The sequence below is a fragment of the Lathyrus oleraceus genome, chromosome 5 (genome assembly GCF_024323335.1).
Source record: "Lathyrus oleraceus cultivar Zhongwan6 chromosome 5, CAAS_Psat_ZW6_1.0, whole genome shotgun sequence".
NCBI classification, from domain to species: domain Eukaryota; kingdom Viridiplantae; phylum Streptophyta; class Magnoliopsida; order Fabales; family Fabaceae; genus Lathyrus; species Lathyrus oleraceus.
In genome coordinates, this window is record NC_066583.1 from 284,869,516 (window position 1) to 284,896,183 (window position 26,668).

Sequence of the window (26,668 nt, forward strand, 5' to 3'; positions counted from 1 at the left end):
GGTTTCCTGTGAGTTGTGTGTGTGGAGTCTGATGTAAGCCCAGCGATTGGCATTCGGTTTCCTTGTTTTTTTGTTGTGTGCTTGGAGTCTGATGTAAGTCCAGCGATTGGCAGTCGGTTTCCTATGAGTTGTGTGTGTGGAGTCTGATGTAAGTCCAGCGATTGGCATTCGGTTTCCTTGTTTGTGTTTGTTGTTTGGAGTCGGACATAAGGCCAACCATTGGCAGTCTGTTTCCAGTTGTGTGTTTGCACTGACGTCTCAGCGTCTTTGTGTGTGTTTTGTTTCGGCGTGTGTTAGCCGAACTACGGTAGCTCTGATTCTCATTCCAGATGAGATACGTAGGCATAAGATGCGATATCCTAGCGAGCCCTTTTCCCGTTTCCCCGAACTACGTCGACTCTGATGTTTGTTTCTGACAAACTACGTAGGCCCAGGATGGGATATCCTGCCGAGTCCGCTTCCTCCGTCTTCCACCTGTTTGTTCCAGCGTGTGTGCATTCTTTGAGCAGTTTGAGCAACCTTATTCTATTCTTTTGAGCGTGGATCCCGTCGAGTACGACGGACGTGAGGGGTGCTAATACCTTCCCCATGCGTAACCGACTCCCGATCCTTGTAACCTCCGGTCGTAAGACCATTTCCTTTCCAGGTTTACTTCGAGCGTTTCCTTTCCCTCTTTTGGGATAAATAATGCACGGTGGCGGCTCTGTTTGTTCGTTTTTCCCGCCGGTTGTTTTTCGCGGATGCGACAGCTGGCGACTCTGCTAGGGATATAGAAGTTGACCTTTTGCTGGTCCATCTTCCCTAAGCAAGTCATTCCTAGCGCTCTCTAGGATAGTTTAGGTTGTTTGTGCTGCTCTATTTATTGCATTTATGATTATTATACTATGATTGTATATATTTGCATAAGTGTTTGCATGCATCATTCTATCATCGTGCTGACTCTGTACCGGTTGATTCCTCTGATTTGGGGGTGGGTGTTCTGAGTGGGGCCCAATACCCAGGCCCGAGTATACACCTAGGATTAGCGTGGTCTCATGTCTCTTCACATGTTGTACGGCATGATGCGGAAATGTGACATACCACAGCCGAACGAGGTTCGTCTGAGAGAGTCCTTCCGGGTGGAGTTATTCCATTTAGGTTGGGTTATCTCATCTGAGCTATTGACTTCGGTGACCGTTCTTTCTCGGATCTTTGGTTTAGACGATCTTATGAGAGCTGCAACGGCACACCCGAAAGGGCAAACCCGTTGAGTATCTTGCCCGATTGTCGAGACCATTATCCGCCTTAGGATGATCTGATTAGAATTCACCTGTGAGGGGAGGGTTTGATTCCTACAGATGCATGTTCTGATGGTGACTTTGATGGTGACTGATGGTTCAGTTCTTGATCGAGGTCCTATTTATAAGTCGGATTTATGGATTTATTTCTGAGACGCCGGAGTTCTGTCCGTGGTATTTATCAGTGGGGATCCGTTTATTTCAGGATTCCCTGGGTTGGAACAGATGATTATATTATTATCAGACTAGTGGTTTCCCAGTGATGATGGTGGTATATCCTTCAGTTTCGTTTATTTCGGAACTCCCGGGTTGGATTTATGGTCATTTATTCCCTCAGATGGTTGAGATCAGTTCAGAGATCAGGGCTTCAGTGCAGTGGATGTTCAGATGACTCGGAGGATGGAACAGTACCTTGCATTCATGCATTAGCATCATTCCCATTTTGCATTCATCTGCATCTAACTCATGTTTAGCCATATGCAGGGTACATTCTCGATTGAGAATCTGGTTGAGAGACATCCTGATGTCAGAATGTGGCTGCCAATTATTATCTGTCTCGATGAAACCAGGATCGAAAGACATATTGTTCCTCATGTGGATAGACATTGCATTCATGCATGAATCATAATAACTTGTCTTCTATTTTGCAGGTGTCGGTTTCTAACGTGCTTGATTGTTTCAGGAATCATTGCTCGCGCACGTAGAATCATTCCTTTGCACACAGCACGTCCGCACAGATATCCTACTAGATGCAACACATCCAGGCTGATGGATCTACCCAACGCAGATATTCTCGAGCTGAAGGAGAAAATGAGCGAATTGATCAATGTCATGCAAGGGTTTGCCGTGGGGTAAAAAGCACTCGCTGGTAAAGTAGAGAAGCTCGAGCGGGATTCAACTGACAATAGTGGTGTCAATGTAGAGGGTGTCTCCAACCATGGCCTTGGTGATTCCAGGGATGGAGGAGATCTCAGAAAGAAGGCAACTGCTGGTGTAGTGATTAACAACGGTGGGGGTTTTGGTGCTGCCACAGGCGGTGGACCAGGTCCGATGGGTAACAATTTGAAGGATAGCTTGTTTCCTCCTTTCTTCGGGGCTGAGGAGGATAGAGAAGAGGACCAGTTCTCGGTGCTTAATGAACAGTTTGGGCAGTATGGTGTCCAACCACCAAATAAGGAAATTCAGGTGCTGGTAGAGAAAATCAGGGCTCTTGAAAGCTATGCTACTCTGGGGGTTGTCAATATGTCGAACATGGGGCTGGTTGAGGGGATTGTGATCCCACAAAAGTTTAAAGTGCCTGCGTTTGACAAATACAATGGGAGTTCTTGCCCGGAAACTCATCTCCAGGCCTTCGTCCGAAAGATTTCTGCTTATACAATGGACCAGAAGCTTTGGATGTACTTCTTCCAGGACAGTTTGTCTGGAGGATCCCTGGAATGGTACACCAAGTTGAAGTCTTCTGACGTCAAGAGCTGGAAGGATCTTGGTGATGCATTCTTTAAACAATACCAGTTTAATGCTGACATGGTTCCTAGTCGTACCCAACTACAAGGTATGTCTCAGAAGCCTAATGAGGGGTTTAAAGAATATGCACAGAGGTGGAGGGAGTTGGCTGCCCGAGTCCAACCTCCGTTGGTAGACTGAGAAATGTCTGATCTGTTCATGGGTACCCTTCAGGGGACATTTTCAGAAAGGATGGTGGGATGCCCGGTTACCAACTTCGCTGATATAATGGTGTCCGGTGAAAGAATTGAGAGTTGGTTGAAACTGGGGAAGATCCAGGGTAGTGTTTCGTCGTCTGGATCGAAGAAGCCCTTCAGTAATGGTCAGAGAAAGAAGGAGGGTGACACTAGCGCTGTGTATGCCCAGAGGGGACATAGTAGTGATTGTTACTACCAGCACACTGCTGCGGTAACCATTCCTGCTGATAATCAACAACAGCCACAACAACAACCGCAACAACAACGACATCCATTTCAACAGAGACCGCAGAGGGCCGGGTATCAGGTGCGAGGGCGAATGAATGATCGTCAATTTGATAGGCCACCTGTGACCTACTCGTTCTTGTTGAAAAAGTTGAAAGACTTGGGGTTGGTCCAGCTGAGAACTTTGGCTCCTGTGAGACCCGATCAGAGGCCTCTCAGCTATGACGAGAATGCCAAGTGCGAATTCCACTCTGGTACCCCTGGACACAACGTGGAAAATTGTAAAGCTTTTAAGCATGTGGTCCAGGACTTGGTGGATTCTAAGGCGATCAACTTTTCTCCATCTCCAAATGTGAATGCTAATCCCATGCCCGCGCATGGTCAAATGGGGGTGAATGCAATTTCTGAGGGTGGAAGAACGATTGGGCTGATGAATGTGGACCAGTTGAAGACTCCTTTGGCTGAGGTCAAGAGGCTACTGTTGAACAATGGGGTCTTCCCGGGTTGCGATGACTGTTGTGCTGCGTGCACCGTTGTTCCTGATGGGTGTGTATTGCTGAGGGAGGCTGTCCAAAGGATGATGGATGAGGGAAGCCTCAGATTTGAGAAGGTGGATTTGGGGAAAGAAGACGTCTCCACCATAACCATTTACTTCGACCCGGTTGATTTGTCAACGTTGGCAGATGCGGCTCTAGTTACTATCACGGTACCTGGGCCAATTCCTTATGACAATGATGACGCCGTGCCATGGCATTATGGTGGAGAAGTATACTGTAATGGGGAGAAATTGGAAGATCGGGCTGCAGGTGAAACCACCGTTTCAAAGGTGGATAATGTTGGACCCAGTGGTTTCACTCGCAGTGGAAGGTTGTTTGCACCTGACGCTTTGAGGAGCGGGGATGGAGAAAAAGAAAAGAAAGATAAGGCCGAGGCTTTAGCCAGGGCAAGAGGGAATCAGGTGGTAAATGAGGATACTCCTGTGGTGACACCGGCGCCTGGTGGGTCGGAGAGAGAACTTGATGATGAAGCTGAAGAATTTCTAAGGATCATCAAGAAGTCAGAGTATAAGCTTGTTGACCACTTGCAGTAGACCCCATCCAAGATCTCAATTTTGTCATTGTTGCTGAGCTCCGAGGGGCATAGAGAGGCTTTATTGAAAATCCTGAAGAGAGCCTATGTTCCCCAGGAGATCACAATCAATCAGTTGGAGACGGTGGTGTCAAACGTTAATGCCAGCCATGGGTTGGGTTTCACTGATATGGACCTAACTGTAGATGGGCGAAATCATAATAGGGCATTACACATTGCGATGGAGTGTAAAGGAGTCGTGCTCTCGCACGTGTTGGTTGATACCGGCTCATCACTAAATGTGTTGCCAAATAAAGCCCTGGCGAAGCTGGATTGTGATGGGTTAGTGCTGAGGCCCACAGACCTGGTTGTGAGAGCCTTTGATGGTTCTAAGCGGACAGTGTTTGGGGAAGTGGAGCTCCCTGTGAAGATCGGGCCCGAGGTGTTTAAGTCCGTATTCTATGTCATGGATATTCAGCCGGCATACAGTTGCTTGTTGAGTAGACCATGGATCCATGCTGCTGGGGAAGTGACTTCGACTTTGCACCAGAAGCTGAAATACATCTGGGACGGGCAGGTCGTCACAGTTTGTGGGGAAGAGGACATCTTCGTCAGCCACCTATCATCGCTCAAATATGTTGAAATGGACGGTGAAATTGTTGAAACACCAAGTCAAGCATTTGAAACCGTCAAGGTGGAGAATGCTACCTTTGCTAAAGAGGAGAAGCCGTCCATTTCTTTGTACAAGCAGGCTGCCGAGGTGGTGAAGAATGGAGAAGCTCCAGGTTGGGGGAAGATGATGGACATCGCCGCCAAGAAAGACAGGTTTGGGGTTGGTTATCAGCCGGGCCGAGGCTCGTCTGGACAAAAGGGACGTCGTCAACCATTCACGTTCACCAGTGCTGGAATGCTGGATCCAGACCACATCTGTATGGTGGGTGAAGAGGTCGACAATGACTGTGAGCTCGATCAGTGGATAAAACCGTGCGTACCAGGGATGGAGATCCAAAATTGGAAGGCTGAAAAGATCATCACCGTCACTCTACGTGAAGAGTAATATTTCCTGTTTTTCAATTCTGTTTGCATGAAAGCCATACGTTTTGCCCGAAACGTAATGGTCCATTGTAAGGGCCACCTCATGTGTTTCATTTTGCAATATTTGCATCATAAATAAAAGGATGTTTTTCAATTAAAAGCGGTGTTCCCTGTTTTTCATTTATTTTTGCAGTTTAAAAACAAAAATAAAGATGGCAATGTTTCATTTTCTTTTTTGCAATTTTTCTCGCTCCGGTTCTAAAGCAATGCATGAATCAACATTCATGCAGATGCGATCATTCTCCGGATCTCATTGATAACAATCCTGTTACAACCTCATATGACTTCAACAATCCGGTCTATCATGCCGAAGAAGAAAGCGAAGAAGATTGTGAACTGCCGGAGGAATTAGCCAGGTTGTTGAAACAAGAGGAGAAGGTGATTCAACCGCACGAGGAGCAAGTTGATGTTGTGAATCTGGGTACCGACGAGGTCAGGAAGGAGGTGAAAGTCGGGGTTGCTTTGGAGGCAAATGTTAAGAACAGAATGGTAGCATTGTTGAAAGAGTATGTTGATATCTTCGTCTGGTCTTATCAAGATATGCCAGGGTTGGATACTGATATTGTTGTGCACAAGCTACCGTTGAGAGCAGATTGTCCTCCAGTGAAGCAGAAGTTGCGCAGAACTCGACCTGAGATGGCCATGAAAATCAAAGAAGAGGTGCAGAAGCAGTTGGATGCTGGGTTCCTCGCTGTTACTAATTATCCGCCTTGGGTCGCCAATATTGTGCCGGTCCTGAAGAAGGATGGGAAGGTGAGAATGTGTGTGGACTACTGGGATTTGAACCGAGCTAGCCCGAAGGATGATTTCCCATTACCTCACATCGATGTGTTGGTAGATAATACATCTCAATTCTTGGTGTTTTCCTTCATGGATGGCTTCTCTGGCTATAATCAAATTAAAATGTCGCCAGATGATATGGAGAAAACAACGTTCATCACACCGTGGGGCACTTTTTGCTATAAGGTGATGTCATCCGGTCTCAAGAACGCCGGTGCTACTTATCAGAGGGCCATGGTGACTTTGTTTCATGATATGATTCATCATGAAATCGAATGCTATGTTGATGACATGATAGCAAAGTCCCAAACAGAAGAGGGGCATCTGGTAGATCTGGCCAAGCTGTTTGACCAATTGGGACAATTCAGACTGAGGTTGAATCCGAATAAGTGCACTTTCGGGGTGCGGTCCGGTAAGTTGCTAGGGTTTATTGTGAGCGAAAGAGGAATCGAGGTTGATCCTGCTAAAGTAAAAGCAATACAAGAAATGCCTGAACCGAGAACCGAAAAAGAGGTTCTTGGTTTCTTAGGTAGATTGAACTACATTTCACGGTTCATTTCTCACCTAACAGCCACGTGCGAACTTATATTCAAGCTATTGAGAAAAGATCAAACAGTCAGGTGGAATAATGATTGCCAAGCGACATTTGAAAAGATTAAAGAGTATTTGCAGGAGCCTCCGATTCTGATGCCTCCTGTGGAGGGACGACCGTTAATTATGTACTTGACGGTCCTTGAGGGGTCTATGGGGTGTGTACTGGGGCAGCATGGCGAGTCTGGTCGAAAAGAGCATGCCACATACTACCTTAGCAAAAAGTTTACCGACTGTGAAACAAGATATTCACTGCTCGAGAAAACTTGCTGTGCTTTGGCCTGGGCTGCTCGCCGACTAAGATAGTATATGCTGGTTCATACCACTTTGTTGATTTCCAAGATGGATCCAATCAAGTACATCTTTGAGAAGCCAGCATTGACCGGACGGGTTGCGAGATGGCAAATGATTTTGACTGAATATGATATTCAGTATACCTCTCAGAAAGCAATCAAGGGGAGTGTAATGTCTGATTACCTCGCCAAGCAACCCATTGAGGATTATCAACCAATGAAGTTTGAATTCCCTGATGAGGACATCATGTTTCTCAAATTGAAAGATTGTGAGGAACCGATCCCGGAGGAGGGGCCTGACCCTGAATCCGAATGGATTTTGATGTTTGATGAGGCCGTTAACGTGAATGGTTGTGGTGTTGGTGCTGTTTTGGTTACGCCGAAAGGATCCCATATTCCTTTTGCTGCCCGACTAACATTTGAGTGCACCAACAATGTGGCTGAATACGAAGCTTGTATACTGGGGATTGAAGAGGCGATTGGTTTGAGAATCAAGAACCTTGTTATATATGGAGATTCAGCTTTGGTTGTGAACCAGGTTAACGGAAAATGGTATACGCATCAATCTCACCTAATTCCATACCGGGATTATACGAGGAGATTGTTGACGTTTTTCACCAAGGTGGTATTACATCATGTGCCTAGAGAAGAGAATCCTTTGGCAGATGCTTTGGCTACTCTGGCTGCCTTGATTAAGGTGCAGTGGTGGAATCAGTTCCCCAGTGTTGAGGTGGGACGTCTGGATAGACCGACTTATGTGTTTGCTGTTGAGGCAGCGCTTGATGATGAGAAGCCGTGGTATTACGATATCAAGCGCTATCTGGAAACCCAAGAATATCCTGAAGGAGCATCCAAGAAGGACCGAAAGACTCTGAGGAGGTTGGCCATGGTGTTCTATCTGAATAAGGATGGGGTTTTGTATAAGCGGAATTTCGATTGGGTCTTGCTCAGATGTCTTGATGACAGAGAAGCAAGCCAATTGATGAAAGAAGTACACGAGGGGTCGTTCGGTACCCATGCTAGTGGGAATGCAATGGTGAAAAAGTTGTTACGGGCTGGTTATTACTGGATGACAATGGAGGCCCAGTGTTTCAACTTCGTGCGGAAATGTCATAAATGCCAGATTTATGCTGATAAGGTGCACGTGCCTCCGAACCCGTTGAGCTTAATGTCGTCTCCGTGGTCGTTTGCTATGTGGGGAATCGATATGATCGGGAAGATTGAGCCTACGACTTCGAATGGGCACCGGTTCATATTAGTGGCTACTGATTACTTCACCAAGTGGGTGGAAGCAGCCTCTTATGCAAACGTGACGAAGCAGGTCGTTGCCAGATTCCTGAAGAGAGACATCATTTGCAGATATGGGGTTCCCGAAAGAATCATTACTGATAATGGTTCTAATCTCAACAATAAGATGATGATAGAATTGTGTCGGGAGTTCAAGATCGAGCATCACAATTCTTCTCCGTATCGTCCGAAGATGAATGGGGCGGTCGAGGCAGCTAATAAGAATATTAAGAAGATTGTGCAGAAAATGGTCGTGACTGTAGCGGTGTATTCTTCACTTTATGATTTATTGATTAAATCAAAAGCAAAGCATACAAAGATATAGAGTCGCCACCGCACTTTTATTTATCCAAAGGAATGGCTAAAAAGCGAACAAAAGCTTAAGAAGTTTTACACATAGAAAACTAATGAAAAGGTCAGAGATCTGGGTAAGGGGGTAATTATGCAAAGGGAAGGTGTTAGGCACCCAAAACGTCCTAGGTACTCCTAGGGAACCTCTTTTCACAACTTGTTGTATGAAATGTTATTTGTTTATGAAATATTTATTGTGCAAACATGATTGAAGGGATGAGAGAAAGAATATACAAATTTTTATTATTTTTGTGTTTGAACGGATGAACCCGTTGCCTACGTACCTTTCCATGGAAGGTAAGGATCAAAACGCCGTAGTTCGGCTAAAAGATTTCCAAAAGTAAGTGAATTGATTTTAAGACAAAAGCCCTAAGGTCTTTCGTTATCCACGGGAGAAAACTCAACCTATACCAACAACAAGTCCACCATGTGAGAAAAGCTTCAACTTGCTAGTGAGGGGTTAACCCTATAATAAGCAAGGAAGTCTTACAATTCAATCACTAAGGACAAAAGGTGAGATTAACATCAACCAACTAGGATAAATCAAACCTACGACTAATGTATGAAAACTTGTCAAGAAAGTGGACTTGAGCCACAAAACAATTGAATGAGTGAAGTTAACCAATTATGAGTATTTACAAAATATGGTCAAAGTATGATTAGAATTCAATTCAAAATAAGTATTGTGAAAGTGAAGTTTGAAAATCAAAGGCTTAAGGCCTAGGTTTCTAGTTTGAAAACAAATGAAGATGTTTGCACAATATTTTTCAGATTTTGAGTCAACATACAAATGGAGGTTTAAAGAAACAAAAAGGGTGAAGGTTAAGGGATGCAAAACTTCTTAGATGTTCACCTCTTGAGATCATATGCAGATGATCCAAGTGATTCCTTTGGAAAAAGCAACAAGTGATAACTAATAAACAAAGTATCAGGCAAAGCCAACAAGGATGGATACCGGATGCCAATCAATGGACTTACACCAATCTCACAAAACAAAGAGAACAAAAGATGGATACCAGATGCCAATCAATGGACTTACACCAATCTCCAAGGAATGATCATAGGAAAACAACTGCCAATAAATGGACTTACAATTGACTCCTCACATACAGCAAGCAAAACAAATGCAATAAGCAAGAGGAAACAAGTTGTCAATAAATGGTCTTACACTCGACTCCAAGGAAATGGGATGCCAATCAATGGTCTTAGTCCCAACTCCTACCAAATCATAGGAAATAATGGCCAATAAATGGACTTACAACTGACTCCTCAATGGACAAACAAAGTGTCACAAAGAATGAACAATGATCATGAAATGATGTACAATTAATGCTCAAAGATGAAAACAATGCGCTGAGGCACACACAAACAATTATGCACATATGGGCAAACAAGCCAACAATCAATCAATTAGCACACACTATACACAATCAATTAGGCTCAAGCAAGGTTAGGCTTTACAGCCAACTGGAATGGGGTATTTTGAGCTCTTAACCCTAACATTGAGAGTTAGGGTGAAGAAGATGAAATGGATATGAGGGGTGTGCCTTGTAACACCCCGATAAAATATGATAATTATTTAATTTAAGTTTAATAGTATATTATGATGATAATATGAATGAGGGTATTATTTTTCAAAATAAAAGATAAACCATTCATATATATTATTATTAGTATATTTATTAATTTAATTAAATAATTGGAATATTATTGGATTATTATTATTGGAATAATAAAGTTGGAATCAGTAAAGAGTCCCATTTGGTAAAAAGGGTTTTTCACGTGATAAGAGAGAAGCGACTCAAAAGTGGAAAAAGGGCAGAAAGGAAGAGCAAGAGAAGAAGGGTTGAAGAAGGGAAAAGCTTGAAGTTAAAGGATTTGTCGGATTAATTCAGGTAAGGGGGGGTTTATCGTCGTTTAATGGGTATTATGGGTTAACATGTAATGGGTAGTAATAAGCCATTGAATCGACTCTAATTAGGATGATGAATGTTGCAAAATGTGAACTTATGGATGAATGAGATATGGGTTTATAATTGAAGAAAATTCGTAGGAATTAGATGTAATAAGGTTAGAAATTGTGAAATTGAATGGGTATGATCTGTGTTAGATAATATGAACGAATGCTGTGAAAAAAATTGGACTGTGGAAGGTTGGAATTGAGAAATCTCGTAGCAGAGAAAAACCCATAGCAGATCTGAAATTTGGTTTCTGGTCATACGCGTATGACACTAGGCCATACACGTATGGGATGGCCTGGAGGGGAGGAGGCTGGTGCTGATACGCGCCATACGCGTGTACTTACGCGTAGCCTGTGAGTGGTACGCGTATGGGGTGAGGCCATACGCGTATGAATGAAGAAGATGATGTTCTAACGTAGTTTTGTCTCTGTTGGTACGCGTATGGGAGAAGTGGTACATGTAGCATACGCGTATGAGACAGGCCATACGCGTATGGGCTTGGCTAGGAAATGTGCCATACGCGTATGGGCATGAGGCATACGTGTATGGGCAGAAGTTTGATTTTGCTGAGCTGTTGTTGTGCAGTTTTGGTTGTTTCAGTTGAGTGATGAAATTTAGCTGATGTATGATATAGTAGGGATCATTTCCCGTTGTTTTGAGCAGTATAGGTATTAGTAGAGTGTGCTAATACTGTGATTTATTATTTGGCATGACATGATATGATTCTGTGATAAAAATGCTGATGATGTGTGATGGTATGCATAATGCTGAGAATATATCTATTATGTATGCAATTGTGGATGGACTGTTTATGGCTTAGAGTGTGAGCATATGTCCATTGTGGATTGTTGTTGATGTTTGCATGCTAGGTGATTTAGCGTGCATATCATGGCCTTTATGGTGGTAGCTAATTCCCATGGTGAGGAATTAGTGAGTGAGTCACTAGGTCTCAAATGAGTGGGACTAGTGAGCTTGGTAGCCGTATCTGGGTTTGATCGGTGAGGTTGAACTATGTGTTCACGAATAGTCGGTACCGCATGCATGGAGTCTCATTTCATAATGTATGTATGGCGTATAATATGAATGGATGTATTCCAATATTATACGTGTGTTTGGTGTTTGTGTTGAGTATGATTATGAGTTGATGTTGCCGTTGCTGAATGTGTGATATGATTAGGGTGATGAATGTGTTAATTTACTTAACATTACTTGATATTTCATAATGCTTATTATATCGATTGAGGAACTCACCCTTACAACTATATTTTAGGTAACGAGCAGTGATTGAGTAGAAGCTAGTGCTTGGAGTCTAGTGTAGTTCCTTAGTGGGTCATGCTCTGGTCTATGTAACATCGGGACGGGATGTTTTACTTTGTTTTCATTTTGGTTGTTGAACAACTTTACATGTAATGTGTTACATGGTTTGCATGTTGTTAGATTTCTATCCGCTGCCTATTGTGCAATGTTTTATTTTGATTAATAAATGAGCATGACAAGTTATTTTGGTGAATGGTGTGAAGTGTCAAGTGTGACACCCTGAAATTGCATATCTACTCTGATTTATATTTTGTTGTTTAATTTAATTATTGGGGTATTTTAGAAGGGTGTTACATTAGTGGTATCAGAGCATAGTCGGTCGAGTCGAGTCGTAATTATTCTGTTTCCCTGTATGTGATAGGTGTTGTGTAACCCTATCAGTACTTATTGTTTTAGCTTGTTGGATTAACTCAGAATAGAGATGGCTGGAAGAGGTAGAGACGATGCTGCGATTGCTGAGGCTCTGGGTATGCTAGCTGGAGTACTTGGAGGGAATCCGAATGTTGTGGGACTGGGAGCTGCTCGTCAACTGAGTGAGTTCCAGAGGAACAATCCTCCAATGTTCAAGGGAGCATACGATCCAGATGGTGCTCAGAAGTGGTTGAAGGAGATCGAGAGGATCTTCCGAGTGACTGAGTGTGCCGATAACCAGAAGGTCAGGTTCGGTACGCATATGCTGTCAGAGGAAGCAGATGATTGGTGGGTTGCTGCCCGCACTGAGTTGGAAGCTGTTGGGAGTGCTGAGATCACTTGGGCGGTGTTCAGAGAGAGATTCCTGAGGAAGTACTTTCCAGAGGATGTCAGAGGAAAGAAAGAGATAGAGTTCTTAGAATTGAAGCAGGGCAACCGGTCTGTTACTGAGTATGCTGCTAAGTTCACAGAGCTGTCAAAGTATTACACTCCCTATGATGAGGCTACTGGGGAATTTTCAAAATGTGTGAAGTTTGAGAACGGGTTACGTCCCGAGATCAAGCAGGCTATTGGGTATCAGCGGATTAGAGTGTTTTCTGACTTGGTTGACTGTTGCAGGACTTTTGAACAGGATACCAAGGCCAGAGCGGAGAGCTATCAGCAGAGGGTTGATAGGAAAGGCAAGAATCAGAATGATCGTGGGAAACCGTATGCAGCTGACAAAGGTTTCCAGAGACAGAGTGGGATGAAGAGACCTAGTGGGGGAGACTCCAGTGCCCCTGCTAAGTGTTACAGATGTGGTCAGGCTGGACATCGTATCCATGAGTGTACCAGTACTGAGAAGAAGTGTTTCAAGTGTGGCAAAGGTGGTCACTTGGCTGTAGAGTGCCGGTTGAAGACTATGACTTGTTTCAACTGTGGAGAGGTGGGTCATATCAGTCCACAGTGTCCTAAGCCGAAGAAAGAGAACCAGTCGGGAGGCAAGGTCTTTGCTTTATCGGGTTCTGAGACTTTTGCAGATGATCGTTTGATCCGAGGTACGTGTTATATTAATGGCTTTCCTCTTGTAGCTATTATTGACACAGGTGCGACTCATTCCTTTATATCTTTGGATTGTGCTGTGAAACTTAAATTAGAGATATCTGAGATGCATGGGGGTATGGTGATTGATACTCCTGCGAAGGGTTCAGTGACTACTACTTCAGTTTGTTTAAATTGCCCTTTGAGTATTTTTGGTAGAGACTTTGGGATGGACCTCGTGTGTCTTCCACTAGTGCAGATTGATGTTATCCTGGGTATGAACTGGTTGGTGTTTAACCGAGTTTATATCAACTGTTTTGATAAGACTGTGATCTTTCCTGAGATTGAGGAAGGAAAGAGTTTGTTTCTATCAGCAAGGCAGGTGAATGAGGCAGTAGCAGGTGGGGCAGAGTTGTTTATGCTGTTAGCGACTTTGGAGGCTAAAGATAAACTGGTGATTTGCGATCTAGTCGTGGTGTGTGATTTTCCTGACGTGTTTCCTGAAGAAGTGAATGAATTACCGCCAGAGCGTGAAGTTGAGTTCTCGATTGATTTGGTACCTGGTACTAGGCCGATATCGATGGCTCTGTACTGTATGTCTGCTGTTGAGTTAACTGAATTGAAGAGTCAGCTGGAAGATCTGTTGGATAAGAAATTTATTCGTCCGAGTGTGTCACCGTGGGGCGCACCAGTGTTATTGGTTAAGAAGAAAGAAGGTACTATGAGGTTGTGTGTGGACTACAGACAACTGAATAAAGTGACGATCAAGAATCGGTATCCTTTGCCGAGGATTGATGATTTGATGGATCAGTTGGTTGGTGCGAGTGTGTTCAGCAAAATAGATTTGAGATCGGGGTATCATCAGATACGTGTGAAAATTGAGGATATTCAGAAGACTGCTTTCAGGACAAGGTATGGACATTATGAGTATTCTGTAATGCCTTTTGGGGTGACTAATGCGCCTGGGGTATTTATGGAGTATATGAATAGGATTTTCCATCCGTACCTAGACAAGTTTGTTGTGGTGTTTATTGACGATATTTTGGTGTATTCGAAATCTGAAGAAGAGCATGCTGAACATTTGAGAGTGGTTTTGGGAGTTCTACGAGAAAAGAAGTTATTTGCTAAACTGTCCAAGTGTGAATTTTGGTTAGAAGAGGTTAGTTTTCTTGGTCATGTGGTTTCAAGAGGTGGTGTTGCTGTTGATCCTTCTAAGATAGAAGCGGTATCTAAGTGGGAAGCTCCGAAGTCAGTTTCTGAGATAAGGAGTTTTCTTGGACTTGCAGGTTATTATAGGAAATTCATTGAGGGATTTTCTAAGTTGGCGTTACCGTTGACGATGTTGACTAGAAAGGGGCAAGCGTTTGTTTGGGACTCAAAATGTGAAGAAGGTTTCCAAGAGTTAAAGAGAAGGTTAACTACTGCTCCTATTCTGATATTACCAAGTCCGTCGGAACCATTTGAGGTTTACTGTGATGCTTCATTGTTGGGTTTGGGTGGTGTTTTGATGCAGAATAAGCAGGTTGTAGCTTATGCTTCGAGACAACTGAAGGTTCATGAGAGGAACTATCCGACACACGATTTAGAGTTGGCAGCTGTGGTATTTGTTCTGAAGTTATGGAGGCATTACTTGTACGGGTCAAGATTTGAGGTTTTCAGTGACCATAAAAGTTTAAAGTATTTGTTTGATCAGAAAGAGCTGAATATGAGACAGAGGAGATGGTTAGAGTTTCTGAAGGATTATGACTTTGGTTTGAATTACCATCCGGGTAAAGCAAATGTAGTGGCTGATGCATTGAGTCGGAAATCATTGCATATGTCTATGTTAATGGTTAAGGAATTGGATTTAATTGAGCAGTTTAGAGACTTGAGTTTGGTGTGTGAGAGTACTCACAATAGTGTTAAATTGGGAATGTTGAAGTTAACGAGTGGTATTCTGGATGAGATTAGAGAGGGTCAGAAATCCGATGTGCTTTTGGTTGATAAGTTGACTCTAGTGAATCAAGGTCAAGGTGGTGAATTCAGAGTTGATGAGAATGGTGTTTTGAAATTTGGTAAGCGGGTGTGTATTCCGGATGTTACCGAACTTACGAAGAGTATTCTTGAGGAAGGACATCGTAGTGGCCTGAGTATTCATCCTGGGGCTACGAAGATGTATCATGATTTGAAAAAGTTATTTTGGTGGCCGGGAATGAAAAGAGAAATTGCGAGTTTTGTTTATTCTTGTTTGACTTGTCAGAAGTCAAAGATTGAGCATCAGAAGCCGTCTGGGCTAATGCAACCGTTGGCTATTCCAGAATGGAAGTGGGATAGTATCAGTATGGATTTTGTTTCTGGTTTACCGAGGACAATTAAGAATTTTGAAGCTATTTGGGTGATTGTTGACAGATTGACAAAATCGGCTCATTTCATTCCGATCAGAATGGATTATCCGTTAGAGAGATTAGCTGAGTTGTATATTGAGAAAATTGTAAGTTTGCATGGTATTCCGTCGAGTATTGTTTCGGACAGAGATCCTAGATTTACATCGAAGTTCTGGGAAGGTTTGCAGAGGGCTTTGGGAACTAAGCTGAGATTGAGTTCTGCATATCATCTGCAGACTGATGGTCAGACTGAGAGGACGATTCAGTCACTGAAGGATCTTTTGAGGGCTTGTGTTTTGGAAAAGGGAGGTGCTTGGGATTGTTATTTATCTTTGATTGAGTTTACCTACAATAATAGTTTTCATTCGAGCATTGGTATGGCACCGTTTGAAGCTTTGTATGGTAGGAGATGTCAGACACCTTTATGTTGGTATGAGTCCGGTGAGAGTGCTGTGGTTGGACCGGAGATTGTTCAACAAACTACGGAAAAGATTAAGATGATTCAGGAGAAGATGAGGATTGCTCAGAGTCATCAGAAGAGTTATCACGACAAGAGGAGGAAGTCACTTGAGTTTCAAGAGGGAGATCATGTGTTTCTTCGTGTTACTCCGATAACCGGGGTTGGTCGAGCTTTGAAGTCGAAGAAGTTGACACCTCGATTTATTGGTCTTTATCAGATTTTGGAGAGGATAGGGGAGGTAGCCTATCGTATCGCTTTACCGCCGTCACTTGCGAATTTGCATGAGGTTTTTCATGTGTCTCAGTTGAGGAGGTACATTCCTGATCCGTCGCATGTGGTCCAAGTAGATGATGTACAGGTGAGAGATAACCTGACTGTTGAGACATCACCTATGAGGATCGAGGATCGAGAGTTGAAGCAGTTGCGGGGTAAAGAGATTGCTTTGGTAAAGGTAGCTTGGGGAGGACCAGCGGGTGGCAATGTGACTTGGGAACTTGAGAGTCAGATGAAGGAGTCTTATCCGGAGTTATTCGCTTGAGGTATGTTTTCGAGGACGAAAACTCTTTTAGTGGGGGAGAGTTGTAACACCCCGATAAAATATGATAATGATTTAATTTAAGTTTAATAGTATATTATGATGATAATATGAATGAGAGGGTATTATTTTTCAAAATAAAAGATAAACCATTCATATATATTATTATTAGTATATTTATTAATTTAATTAAATAATTGGAATATTATTGGATTATTATTATTGGAATAATAAAGTTGGAATCAGTAAAGAGTCCCATTTGGTAAAAAGGGTTTTTCACGTGATAAGAGAGAAGCGACTCAAAAGTGGAAAAAGGGCAGAAAGGAAGAGCAAGAGAAGAAGGGTTGAAGAAGGGAAAAGCTTGAAGTTAAAGGATTTGCCGGATTAACTCAGGTAAGGGGGGGTTTATTGTCGTTTAATGGGTATTATGGGTTAACATGTAATGGGTAGTAATAAGCCATTGAATCGACTCTAATTAGGATGATGAATGTTGCAAAATGTGAACTTATGGATGAATGAGATATGGGTTTATAATTGAAGAAAATTCGTAGGAATTAGATGTAATAAGGTTAGAAATTGTGAAATTGAATGGGTATGATCTGTGTTAGATAATATGAACGAATGCTGTGAAAAAAATTGGACTGTGGAAGGTTGGAATTGAGAAATCTCGTAGCAGAGAAAAACCCATAGCAGATCTAAAATTTGGTTTCTGGTCATACGCGTATGACACTAGGCCATACGCGTATGGGATGGCCTGGAGGGGAGGAGGCTGGTGCTGATACGCGCCATACGCGTGTACTTACGCGTAGCCTGTGAGTGGTACGCGTATGGGGTGAGGCCATACGCGTATGAATGAAGAAGATGATGTTCTAACGTAGTTTTGTCTCTGTTGGTACGCGTATGGGAGAAGTGGTACACGTAGCATACGCGTATGAGACAGGCCATACGCGTATGGGCTTGGCTAGGAAATGTGCCATACGCGTATGGGCATGAGGCATACGTGTATGGGCAGAAGTTTGATTTTGCTGAGCTGTTGTTGTGCAGTTTTGGTTGTTTCAGTTGAGTGATGAAATTTAGCTGATGTATGATATAGTAGGGATCATTTCCCGTTGTTTTGAGCAGTATAAGTATTAGTAGAGTGTGCTAATACTGTGATTTATTATTTGGCATGACATGATATGATTCTGTGATAAAAATGCTGATGATGTGTGATGGTATGCATAATGCTGAGAATATATCTATTATGTATGCAATTGTGGATGGACTGTTTATGGCTTAGAGTGTGAGCATATGTCCATTGTGGATTGTTGTTGATGTTTGCATGCTAGGTGATTTAGCGTGCATAGCATGGCCTTTATGGTGGTAGCTAATTCCCATGGTGAGGAATTAGTGAGTGAGTCACTAGGTCTCAAATGAGTGGGACTAGTGAGCTTGGTAGCCGTATCTGGGTTTGATCGGTGAGGTTGAACTATGTGTTCACGAATAGTCGGTACCGCATGCATGGAGTCTCATTTCATAATGTATGTATGGCGTATAATATGAATGGATGTATTCCAATATTATACGTGTGTTTGGTGTTTGTGTTGAGTATGATTATGAGTTGATGTTGCCGTTGCTGAATGTGTGATATGATTAGGGTGATGAATGTGTTAATTTACTTAACATTACGTGATACTTCATAATGCTTATTATATCGATTGAGGAACTCACCCTTACAACTATATTTCAGGTAACGAGCAGTGATTGAGTAGAAGCTAGTGCTTGGAGTCTAGTGTAGTTCCTTAGTGGGTCATGCTCTGGTCTATGTAACATCGGGACGGGATGTTTTACTTTGTTTTCATTTTGGTTGTTGAACAACTTTACATGTAATGTGTTACATGGTTTGCATGTTGTTAGATTTCTATCCGCTGTGTATTGTGCAATGTTTTATTTTGATTAATAAATGAGCATGACAAGTTATTTTGGTGAATGGTGTGAAGTGTCAAGTGTGACACCCTGAAATTGCATATCTACTCTGATTTATATTTTGTTGTTTAATTTAATTATTGGGGTATTTTAGAAGGGTGTTACATGCCTCATAGCTCTTATCCCTGGCCTGGGAGAGCTTTAAACAATAGAAAGTGTGGGAGTTCAGAAAGTAGGAACTCTTCTCCATAAATGATTGACTCTATAAGATCTTGGGTTATTATTCACAATGCATCAACACATGGTGTGAGCAAGGTGAATGACACACTGAATAGCAGGAGATGGATTACACATCTCTTTTATCTGCCAATTGCCTCATAAGAGGACTTTACCTGCTTGGCACAAAAATAAACACACAAAGACATGGCCTCTTAAGGAGGGCTTCAGACAGGTGCCTACCAATAACAGTAGGTCTTCCAGACTACATGAAGAAGAGGGACTATACCTAAGTGGTTAAGCAACCAAGAAAAGCAAAGTTCAAATGAACTTAAAGTAACTTATGTACCTGAAAACAACTAAACCAATCAGTTCAACTGTACAGACAAACAGACAACAATTAATATCAAACAGTCAATCCCAATGTGCAAGGTATAAACCATAAGGAAAACTCAAGTGAGTTGTCCTCAACCTACAAAACATCAAGTGTTAACAATCAAAAGCAAATTTCAATGTTCAAGTAGTGAAGCATCATTAACCATGGCATTTGGATGCTCAAACCTGAAATCAAAGCTCACATGTAAGCAACAAACCACTAGGTCAAAGCCTAGGGTCAAAGGTGAAGAAAAAATTTAAAACAGGAGCTGAAATTTAATACAAAGCAACTTCAATCTCATATTAACAAGTCCTAAAAAGGCACACATCAAAATCAATCATCAAATGCATTTCATGATCAAGTGAAGTTCAAGACTATTTCAAAGTTCATATGTGATCATCATGAATGAAAAATTCAAATCAAAATAGAAATGATCCAAATAAATCTGGAAAAAATCATGCATATTCAAGACATCTAACATGATCAACATACAAAAAATCAGAAGAATTGGATATCATTTGGCATAGAAATCACATGGCACAAGTTGGACATCAAAAGGTGTGACACAAATTGTCACACCATATTAGCACAAGCATAAAACAACAATGGATGATGAGAAAAATATCAAATCAAAGCCAAAATGTCAATCAACATGTTAAGAAACTACACACAAAATTTCAAAGCCATTGGATTATTTTTGAGCATTTTATGATGGAAAGATCAAAGCAATATCACACATGCATATGTATTCAAACATCCTAGAACAAATATTTTTTCAGCCAAGCACAACTTTCCAATTTACACTCATAAAAAACTAGACAGAATGAGGAGCAATATGCAAAAAATTGGAGATCAAATGATGCATTTTTCAATTTATAATGATTTTTTGAAGTTGAGAAAATATTTGAAAATCAAAATGGACATGTCATGGCAAATAAGGAAGGTATGAGAAAATATTTGAAAAGAAATGCTGTGCGCCAGAATCGAACACGGTCCAGATTCAAATGGAGCGCGCCAAGCCGAAACGGCACCGTTTTGCAAAAACCCTAGCCAGCACCTATGCGTCGACGCAAGACCAACGAGAGGTCGACGCAAGACCACAGTCAGAACCTCGGGTCGGCGCAGAACCAACAATAGGTCGACGCAAGACCACAGACTGAACCAAGAGTCGACGCTAGCCACTGCTACGGTCGACGCACACATGAGGATCTTCATCTTCTTCCTCTTGAAGAAGATGAACAGTAGCACGAGCTTCAATACGTTTCCATAAAATAATTCCATAAATCAAAACTAAATACATCAACATGTAGGACCTTCAATGGAGATCATGAATCAATGCATAGCTAAGCCTAATTTCACTTATCAAGATCAAATCAAACGAAGTAAGATTCATGCATGAAACTTTAATCTATTATAACTCAGTCAATAGGTCACCAAATCGCACGATTCAAAGCTCAAATTCATCAGGACACAAAGATCTACAACAACATAGCAATGGATTTTAAAATTAAGAGATTCAAATTGTGACCTCTTGAAGTGCAGAAGCTGGAATCGTGCTCCACAAAGCCCAGCAATGCCTCAAAGTTCCTCCATAATGCTTATTGAAGTGATTGATGATGAATTTGAAGCTCAACTGCACATGAATCCAGCAGATTTTGAAATCACCATGGATGCTTCAAGCTTCGAGTATGTTCAAATATGGCGCGATTCCTTCCAATTCCACGTTCAAATCTTCTCAAAAATGCTTCAGGATCATGAATCAATCAATAGAAATACCTCTTGTGTGAAGAATTGCAAGAAAAATTTGAGAGAAAAATTTGGAGAATTTTGAGATTCAGATCTGAAAAATAGTTGTTAATGGCAAATGCAGTTATGCTTAACCTTATATATGCTATTCTAATCATGTTTAGAACCTGTTTAAGCCAAAGCCAATTGAAATTAATCAAGTTTTAAGGTGTATGCACAAATTGGATTTTCACCCTCATGCATGAGGTAGCCACGTGAACAGTACACGAATCTGGCCCAAAATCACTTAATTAATGCCCATGCAAGCTTTTGAATTGGTTTTGAATGCTCATGATCAACCAAAATGATTTTATGGAATTTTCTTCAAAAATCTTCATGAATAAGCCAAAGACCATGCAAATGGAATTCATGTCATGTAATGGTACATTTGGAAAGTGCATGTTATGATGAACAAAATGCAAAAAGAACCACTCATTTTGGAGCTTTGGTTGAAAAGTTATGCTCATTTGAAGTCCCATGCACACTTTTCCATGATTGGATCATATCTCCTTAACCACACATGAGAAATTCATGATCTTGGACATTTTGGAAATGGGAGAGAAAGATCTACAACTTTCATGTTCAACAAAATTTCATTTGAAGCTTTTTTGATGATGTAATCTTGAGTTGAAGTTGGTCTAAAACCCTTCCATTTTTGGAAAGTTCCAATTATGGGTCACTTTCTATTTTGGGAAATTTTTGACTGGACCTCAAATTCTTTAAGATGAGTATTTGAAATGTCAAATGAGGCTTGTTTGAACATTAATGAAGTATTTCTAATCACTTCCCACCTCCAAATCTACAGTTGACTTTGTAGTTGACTTTCTAGGTCTTCAGATGACCTGGAAATGTTCTGATGAAATTCAAGCCTCTACCACTTGGGATTTTGCTTCAAAATGACCTCATAGCTCATATGAACTCTTGATAATGATTGTGGGGTCCAAATCTCAAGTATGACCACCATCTATTGCTCAGTGAATGTCTTTCATGGCTTTGACCTGTTATTGCTTCATCTGCAAGACAAAGGTTAGATGACATATTTTTGTACATTTTGGTTAGTGATTAAAGAAAAGCAATGATATACAAATGCAAACATGCTTGGTGATCAAGAATCACTCTCAAAAAGATAACCCACCCATAGGGGAGGAAGCAAGGTGTCCAATGATCCTTGAGGCAATGCAATGATATGATATGATGCCATGAGGGATCTTAGGGACAAAATTGGGGTCTTACAGTGACCTATAAAGATTGGCACGAGATGTTGCCGTTTGCATTGCATGGGTATCGAACCTAGGTGCGTACTTCTACTGGGGCAACGCCATTCTCGCTTGTGTATGGAATGGAAGCCGTGCTACTGGTTGAGGTTCAGATTCCTTCGTTGAGAGTCCTGATGGACGTGAACTTGCAAGAGGCTGAATGGGTAAGGACTCGGTATGAAGAATTGAGCCTGATTAAGGAAAAGAGGCTGGCAGCCATCTGTCATGGGCAGTTATACCAGCAGCGAATGAAGCGTGCTTTTGACCGAAAGGTGCGACCTCGTGTATATCACGTAGGAGATATGGTGCTAAAAAGGATCCTTCCTCCTCAGAACGATCGTAGGGGCAAGTGGACACCCAATTATGAAGGTCCATTCGTGGTCAAGAAGGTTTTCTCTAGCGGAGCCTTGTTGTTGACGACCAAGGATGGCGAGGATTTTCCATCCCCTGTGAATGCGGACGCAGTTAAAAAATACTTCGTATAAGAGACCCGCTGGACGAAAAGAATAAAATAGTCCAGGCAAAAATGGGCATCCCGGCGAACAAAAAAAAAAGGGAATAAAAAGGTTCGGGTAAAAATTAGGGATAAAAGGAAAAAACTGTACACCCGGCAAGTTGAAAACCCCACAAGGGCGGCTTGGGCAAAAAAAGGGTATCCCGGTGGACTGAAAACCCGAAAGGGCGGTCCAGGCAAAAGAGGGATTGAAACGAACAACTGCGTCCAGCATGATCGTTTGTACTTTGGTTATGACACCAGGATAATCCCCGGCAGGGATCAGTCGGAATCGTCTTGTTCAGAAGGCAGGAAGCACGGAGAGTCTTGAGGACATATGGGGTGTAACCGAGTTGGAACTCGATGAGATCACGGTTTCACATTGCCATTAGGATAGATTTTTCCTTTTGTGCGCAATTACCTCTTTTTAGGAATTGCTTCCTTTGTATCGCTCATTTTCGAGCCACCTCTTTTCAATCAATAAAAAGCATATTCAGTCAGACAATTTTGTTTTTTGTTTTCATTACCGCTTGATTGCAAAAACATCCGTTTATTTTGATAGGAATCTTTGCATTTTGAGACGTAGGGGTCCCTTCCAATGCATGTTCATAAGATTGAAAATTTGAAATCTTATTCGGAAGGTGGAGTGACCCAGGTGTTGGAATCTTGGCACGCCCGGGGCACGTTTTATCTAACGATTTCTTTTGCAGGTGCTGTTAGATATTTTCACGCACTTGCAGGTTGTGATGTGAAGCCTGTTGACAAAAGATCCCCGTGGAGTCCAATCAGGGACAAGAGATAGAAGAATGGTGAAAAGACAGCGAGAGACGTGCGATGATCCTGGATATTAATCAAGAAGACTCTTCAAAGTCTGAGGACTGGAAAGTTTGTATGAATCCAGGGAGTTCGATCTCCGTGGAGTACGGAGAAGTCGAGAATACAAGGTGATGAATCAGAAAGTCCAGACGAGTCTGGGAACTCTCAAAAGTGGAAAGCTGACACTGGATTTAGATGTTGAATACCGGGGTTCGACGAGTCGATGGGCGTTCTGTGCCATACTGTCCTTATTTCCCCAAGCAGGGTCGGGGTTGTTACCCCCCCAGCAGATTCAAGGTCTGTGTCTTCCCTAGCAGAGTCGGGATTATAATCCCCAGCAGTTTCGAGATTGATTTCCTCAGCAGCCAGACCGGAAGGTTGGTATTTCCCCTAGCAGGGTTGGAGATGACTATTTTCCCAGCGGAGATGTCCGTTGCTAGCTTTTCCCCCCAGCAAGTCGAAGATTGTTGTTTTCCCCGCAGAGTGTGTTGGTGGTTTCTTCCCCAGGGAAGTCCCCAGGCGGATCGGGTGGTCTTTTTCCCAGCAGCAGTGCTATTCCCCAATGGGGTGGGGATTGGAGTGTTGTAGGGTTCCTCAGCAGAGTGCCTCGAGCTCCCCAGAAGAGTCCCTTGAGGGGGATACTTTTTATGCATTCATCATATAGATAAGCATATCATATTGCGTATCTCATTGCGTAGCATTTCCATGATTATGGAGCATTACGCTTAAAAATCATCATGCATCAGCATTGTAAGCATAAGCTAGTCTCAAGTCGTGGTTACTGTTTGAGGATTGGTTTCGCTAGAGGGTGAAGATGTTACTCTGAGGAGTTTGGCATCGTGATTTTGAATCAACAGTATTCCCCAGTAGTGCGATATTGGAGGAAGGATTTCTGTCGGGCGGAGATGGAAATGATAATCAAGAAGTTTCGGGGTCCAAAAAGAAAAGCAAAAAAGAGAAAGAAATAATCCCCAGCTGAGCGCAAATGGTTCGTTTGCTAGGGTTGAATAGAGGATAACATGCTCATGGCTTGTTATCCCCAGCATGGGTCGTTGGCACGCGTGCCGCCTCACTTATCACTGTCCCTTATTTCTGCCGATGTTGACATGTATGACCAGTTTTTCGGGTATTCAGACCGATGTGGCGTTCAGGCCAGTTTTTCGGGTATTCAGACCGATGTGGCGTTCAGGCCAGTTTTTCGAATATTCAGACCGATGTGGCGTTCATGCCAGTTTTTTCGGTGTTCAGGCCGAGGTGGATATTCAGACCAGATTTTCCGATGTTCAGATCGAAGCAGTTTTCCGGTATTCAGACCGTTGTGGCACTCAGGCCAGTTTCCAATTTTCAGATCGAAGAGGTTTCCGACGTTCAGGTCGACACATTTGTGGCACTCAGGCCAGTTTCCGATTTTCAGATCGAAGAGGTTTCCGACGTTCAGGTCGACGCACTTGTGGCACTCAAGCCAGTTTCCGATTTTCAGATCGAAGAAGTTTCTGACGATCAGGTCGACGCACTTGAGGCACTCAGGCCAATCTCCCGGTATCCAGACCGAAGTGGTATCCAGACCGAAGTGGTATCCAGACTGAAGTGGCATTCAGGCTAGTTTTTCGGGCATTCAGGCCAATCTCTCGGTGATCAGACCGACATTAATACTCTCATATTCCGATGCTCAGTATTCAGACTGACGAGCGGCGTTCAGCCCATGGTGGTTCCTGTGTTACCATTTATTTTGGTATCCAGGTCAATGTTCCTTTTCGGTATTCAGGCCGACTTTCTCCGTACCAGACGGATTCTTCTTTTGAGGTCGTGCTTTGCCGCTTCTGGCAGGCCTTGTTAATTATTTTCCCAACGGAGTGCAAATTGTTCGTCTGTTCTTGGTATTCAATCACTCTTCACCCTGATCATCTGAAAGCCGAGGCTATTCATATCGACAGGTTCACAATGGATTGAATAGGGGCAGCTGTAACACCTCAAAATTTACCCTCCTCTTCTTGGGACTAGCTTAGCATATTGCATTTCATTTTTTAGGACATTAGGTATTTGCATGTTGCATATCATGTGAGAACAAGCAAGTCATCCTCCTAAGTCTTTCTCAGAAGATAGAGAGGTTAAGAGATTCATGCCTGAGGGTCTCATGGATTGATCACTAGCCATCTGAGGGTTTGTGCTTCAATTAGGGTTTCTTGGTCCTTCAAGGAGTTTGAGCATTATCTTATTGGAAAGGGTACATCATCATCATCATGGTTATGTCATCCTCAAGGGGCTCATTGTTCATGCTCAGATTCTTTGGGATTAGGGTTTTGACCTCTGGTCAACCCTAATCAGTTGCATTCTACCAGTCAGGGTTTCTCAAGGAGATGGGGTTTATTTCTTGGATGGAGATCATATGATTATTATGTGGAGCTTAAAAGAGCTAGGGGTTCATTTTGGAGGCAATTCCTCAAGTGGTTGAGGCTCAGGCTGATCAGGGCACTTCTAGGTCATCTGTCAACCAGAAAGTCAACAAAAAGTCAACTGAGGGCTAGGAGGTGGAGAAATGAGTTTCAACATCTCATTCATGTTCAAAAGAGGCTTATTAATCATGTCAAATGTATATCTTGAAGAATTTGAGGTCAGATCAAAAGTTTCCAAAAATGGAAAGTGACCTGTAATTGGAAGTTTCCAAAAATGGAAAGTTTTTGGTTCAAATTCAACTCGATCATACATCATCAAAGAAGATTCAATTGAATTTTTGTCCAACATGAAAGTTGAAGATCCCTCTCTCCCATTTCCAAAAAGTCCAAGATCATGAATTTATGATGAATGGTTGAGGAGATATGATCCAATCATTGCCAAGTGTGCTTGAAACTTCAAAAGGGCATAACTTTTGACTCATAACTCCAAATTGAGTGGTTCTTTTTGCAAAATTCTTCTCATGACATGAACTTTCCAAATCATTCATCACATTGTATGAAAATTCATCACATGATCATTTGCATATTCATGCTTATTTTGGAGGGAAAATGCTAAATTTGAAATTGGTGCATCATGGGAACAAATCACCATTGCCATTGTGTTCATTGGAAGATTTTAAGTGAGTTTGATCAT